Source organism: Astatotilapia calliptera, chromosome 23, assembly GCF_964374335.1.
Source record: "Astatotilapia calliptera chromosome 23, fAstCal68.1, whole genome shotgun sequence".
NCBI lineage: Eukaryota > Metazoa > Chordata > Actinopteri > Cichliformes > Cichlidae > Astatotilapia > Astatotilapia calliptera.
Genome location: NC_137443.1, coordinates 24,024,928 through 24,030,424, shown reverse-complemented (window position 1 = coordinate 24,030,424; position 5,497 = coordinate 24,024,928). Strand labels below are relative to the sequence as shown.

The 5,497-nt window shown below is 48.0% G+C and overlaps 1 non-coding gene across 1 annotated transcript; it reads right to left on the bottom strand.

The window, feature by feature from the left end:
* Positions 1-528: 528 nt before the first annotated feature.
* Positions 529-601, bottom strand: trnar-ccu (transfer RNA arginine (anticodon CCU)). Its single transcript has one exon. It is a non-coding gene; the product is annotated as a tRNA-Arg (tRNA).
* Positions 602-5,497: the final 4,896 nt, after the last annotated feature.

The window sequence follows — 5,497 nt, the reverse complement described above, 5'->3', positions numbered from 1 at the left end:
AAGAGCATCTCTGAAAGCAGCAGAAGTCCGCAATGGGAACCAGTCTCGAGCTATGAACTGGAAATTGAGGCTATAAAACACAAAACTGGACCATAAAATACTGACAAAGGTTCGCTGGTCTGATGAGTCTCAGGGCAAGGTGAATATATCCAAATCAAAGCGTTTCCTTGAACATGATGAGTCCACTGTACTCAAATGGCCTCTGCAGACACCAGATCTCAATCCAATAGAGCAACTTTAGGATGTATTGGAACGGGAGATTCACATCATGTCAACATGGACCAAAATCTGTGATGAATGGTTCCAGCACCCTGTGCCATTAAGAGCTAAGGCAGGGTCCAAACAGATACTAGGAATGACTTGGCCAGTAAGTGCATATATAAACAGTGTCCATTAATGGACACGTTAAACAGTGACCTTAATGACAGAAAGCCCGCTGTCTAAAAGTTCGAGCAGAGAATGGCTTCGATCCATTGACCTCTGCGTTAAGGACCCAGCATGGTTTCACTGGGCCACTCTGCTGGACAGCACCCCAGATGGGATTCGAACCCACAATCCCTGGCTTAGGAGGCCAGTGCCTTATCCATTAGGCCACTGGGGCCACCTTGTGTGTCATCCCTCTATGTGGTTACTGCCCTTTGCTTATCATACCAAAGTGAAGCTGGCCGTCCGAACAAAAATTTTACCCACGCCTGCCTTAGACGAAGGATCTTGTTGGTTGTTTGGGACTTTGAAGCTAACACTGGCTGTAAAAAGAAAAGTCACACTGAAGTAAATAGGTGGTAAATGAAGGCTTTTGGAGCCAGTGAGTAGCTTTAGCCTCTTAGTAAAAATAATCGTGTTCTGATAAGCTCATCAGGCAGGCTACCATTTACCATCTTAATGTGGAGTTGCCAAGGTTACACGTATCCAGTGTCAAACGCACAGATGCGAGATCTGACTTTTACTGTGATTCAGGAAAGAAAACAGGAAACAAATTGTGCCTAATGGTGGATCACTGAGCCTCCTCTTCATTGTGACATCGCCGTTAAACTAGAGGTTTGTTTTCGCCAGCAGTATCCGTATGTGATGATCCCACTCCCACAGGAAGAGGGAGAGAGTGGCTGAAGTGAATCAAAGGCCAGCGGCTTCTGTGTCTGCCTCCGTCCGGCTGATTGCCAGAGACGCTGGATCAGCGCCTCCATCATCTGACAACCTGTGAGAGCGACTCATTCATTCAATCCTCTCCTACACACCTCCGGGACCTCAACAACACCTCGCAGCATAATGAATCAAACGCTCTGCCAGGAAAACACAAACCCCCGCATAAACACACACACAGACACGTGCACATGTCGCAGTAATGATTGTCAGCGAAGACAAAAGAAAAGTTTGGTGACGAGTTCATGACTTATTCTGTAAAAGGGAGGGGGGGCTTGTGGATGTGCTGCGGCGAGATTCTGGAGCCATGTAATCATGGCAGGCATCAACAACGCCATCCTTATTACTGCAGTAATGAAAAGTGAATCAGTCTCACACGGATTCATTTGTTAAAGGCAAATAATTAAGACAAAGGTCCTGCATCAAGCAGACAAATCAGAAAGACAAAGTGTGGTGCGTGACAGTCCTCCCGCGGTGATGCAGGCCTGTCCTTTTGTGTCATGACTAGTCGCTCTCTGGCATTAATCAGAGCGTCGTCCTATCTTGTTAGGCTGAGCTGGGAGATGATAGGGAGACCGCAGGTCTTTAATCAAGGTTAGAATAATCTGCGATGGTAGCTGATTATAAACCTGATCATCAGCAACATATTGTCACCTCCTAATCATCCAAATAAACAGAGAGAGAGGGAGACCTGCCCTCAGCCCCCACGTGGAGGAATAAATTACACGCAAACACACACATGCCAGAGCCTTACACATGCCTACATGCATATGCAAACACAATAAATGCATGCATTGCACACACACAGGCACACGGGGCCGAGCGTGCGCGTTCTGATATGCAATCTGCAGCGCGCTGCACTTTTTTTTGTTGTTGTTTTACATCAAATACTTTTAATGCAAATACCACATTTTATGGGGGCCTTTTGAAAATTCTTGCCTCTCAGCGATTGGGAAACGAATGCACCGCGGCTAAGAAAGCCCCAGCTTGAAAGACATCCATCAAGACAGCAGATAAACAATGAAATGGCCCCTCTCAAGTCAATGATAACCTCAACTTCTTTCTAATCTACTTTCATGTGCTTTGTCTCCCCTTTTTTTCCTCTTTTTTATTTACTCCCACTCTTTTATTTCACCTCTCCCAGGGTGAGCCTCTCCTCTTCCTCTTCCTCCCTCTCCTTCCTCCAGAAGCTCATTACCTCGGGACCGAGCGAGATCTCGGCTGTTTTCAACGCAGCAAAAACAAAAAGAAGAAGAAAAAATTATAACACGACCGGCGACGGCACTCGTTAGCAGCCTTGTCAATCATCTTTGGCGCAGGCAGGGTGGAGAAGCAATCGGCGCCGGGGTCAGCGATGAAGATGTTCATTCTCTATTCATCCATCACATCTTTCGGGGAAATCAATTTACAGCGCATCAGCGTCACAGTTGCCTCGACAACAGCGGTGATGTGAGAGTGGAGGGAAACAACTTCTAAGAGAGAGACAGAGGAGAGTGGTGGATTCGTTTAGATACAACCTAATAAACGTCACTCATCTTCTTCTTCTTTGTCTTTTTTCTCCACTATCACCCCACCACCACCACGTTCTAGGTTACATGAATGCTTTGTCCTCTACTCAAAATTACTATTTGCTAATAACTCAAAACTTTAATAGCAACCAAAGCAAAGCATCAACTACCCAATCCTTTGTGGTGCTTTCACTTCCCTGTCTCGTTCAGGAGGTGGCAGGTGACGAGGCGGAGGTTTTGGGGGACGTTGCCGCTCATTTTTAATGTAGTTGTTGCTTTCTCGCAGGTGTCAGCTTCACAGTTCATTAAGGGTGTTTGGTTTGAGGGGGGGGGACCTGAAGAGATAGAGGATGAAAGACAGACAGAGATGGAAGAGAGTTAGAAAGTAACTGGCGACGTAAATGAAACACGCCGCCGACGCCGTCCACGTTTGCAGACTTCAGATGAAAACATGGGTTAAAAAAAAAAAAAAGAAAACAGACACTGAGCGACGAGTGTGCGCTGGTCATGGGAAGGCTTTGAGGAAACCTGAAGTGTGAGGTGGAAGACAGGCGAGTAGAGGGGGACGTGACAGAACGAGGAGAAGGATGGAGTGCCAGTTTGTGTGCATGGAAGCGCACAAGCTTTGCCAAAAAAAAGTGGGTGTTTGTGCGTATGTGTGTGTGTGTGTGTGCGTGTGTGCTTTCATTCCAGGAGATGTCATGCTGTTTGAGCAAACGGTTCTCCGTTAAGGCCATCCACCGCCTGCTGCCGGCGCCACCACCCCTGCTGTACCCAGCCAGCCTCGTGCCAACGCCTCCGACACCACAGCCGCTGATGCCAGGAGCCCGCCTGCCCCCTCATCTCAGCAGAGCAGATGTCACTCAATTGCCCTCCACCTCACCCCCTCGGAAACTTCACCACCACCACCAGGAGCCGCCGCCACCCTAACAGTCAGCCGAGCCAGCGTGCCAAGCAGGCGACGTGTTAAGAGAAAGTGGGGCGGCGGGCCCGCCGACGGGACGGCAGCAGGCGGGAACGCACAGAGCGGGGAGTGCTGTAGATTTTTCGCGCTCCCGCCAATCGCCCCCCCCGACACCACCCCCGATCCACCCACCTCTCCCTGACAAACGCACGCACATGCCGCATGCACTGGCTCACAAACACATGCGCAGTTCCCCACCCCATTGTAAAAAAAAGAGACACACTTTCCCCTCGTTCTCCCGAGATGACACCCCCTGCAGGCCTTTGGAATATTTTAATTCTGTTTCCTAACTCTTATTATGTGTGGAGTGTGTGACATGTGAATTGTAATTAGTTGCTCTGGGGTGAGCAGAGAGCGAAACCCCCACCTCTTTAAAAAAAAAGAGAGAGAGAGAGAGAGTGAAAACACTGGAGGGCAAATAATCTTTCCAAACACCCCATCCAATTTTAACCCCCCTCCCCGAGTCACAACCTGGTGTTCCTGTTGCCACCTTCGGTTTACCTACATAGGTGCAGGCCCCCCTCCCCTTTTGTGTTGTTTCTCCATCCAAGCCCGCCATTCTCCTCCTCCTTCGCACCGCCGTGGATCTTATCTGCGAGGGAGGCCCATATCAATAACCCCGCAGCCTCCGCTCCTGCACTACAAAGAGCCCGGGCAACAGGGGCTAGCTGTAAGGATGGAAGATAATGGGATTGAGGTGGTACTTAAATCTCAGCGAACCACTGCAGCTAAGTAATTAGTGGATGGGATCCATACTGGAGGGTTAAGCAGAGCTAATGCCACCCTGGGCGTTGCTGCTGGAGCAAAATTAGCAGTATAGGAATGAGAAAAAAGACAGCTTGCTGCATCTGTCTCTCAATCTATCTGCTAAGACAACCTCCAACGTTGGTGAAGCTCTCCAAGAAACCCCAACGCAGACAGAAAGAGGCCAGGGGTAGGAAGGTGGGAGGGAGGACGAGGATCAGGGATTGTAATTTCACAGCAGTGTCAGAAGAGCCAGCCGAGGCCCTGTCTTTCCATTGAGGCTTCATTAGGGCGAACAATGGACTTCCCTGCCATCTAATTAGATGAGGTTAATGAGGAGAGGAGGGCCACGGTTGATCCCCACCGTGCAGTCTGAGTCACAGGCGGGGTGGGGGTGGTCAAGGGGTCTTGGGGGCACGAGAGGAGCGTCCCCTTGGAAAGGACGCAATGTACAGTGCACTGTGTGGGCCGCGGCGAGAGTGTAAACTCCATCTAAATCGCTGTATGATTGAATTATTGATTCCTGAAGGGAGGTAATGGGTTGATAACACATTGTATTACATTCACTGTGATTCTAATACGGTTTCACAAATATTACAGAAGAATTAGATATTGAGGGAAATGAGTGCAAGTGAAGACAGCGGAAAAGCAATTATTTGTAATAGCTTACAATACATTTTGCAGGGTGGTTCATGGTGAATGCTGTTCAAGAGCAAATATTAGTCACTTGTTTTTTCTTTAAAAGCTGCAGCAATCCTCTCACATCTCATTGGACTTTTCTCTTTTCTTTGAGTCTCTAAAAATACTGCACACCGGTCAGTTTCTAAAAGCCGGAGCTTTTTGTGATGTTTGGCTTCACTCTGTTCATTTTTTTAAAAAAAATACGAGTGTCACAGCTTAGAATAAAGCTTCTTTGTGGGGAAAAAATCTGTTCCAGCTGCACTATACCTAACATGTAAACTCACAGGAGGCTGTACGGATATGAGGCTAGCATCAGTTTATCAAATTGTTTCACTATCATCCATCCTTGTCACTTATATGCAACGTATGCAAAGCTTTTCCTTCTTTTTTAGTGCATCATTTCAAGAAAGAAATGACGGAGGTGAGTCAGTTAATGACCAGATGCAAGGTATGCCTCCCA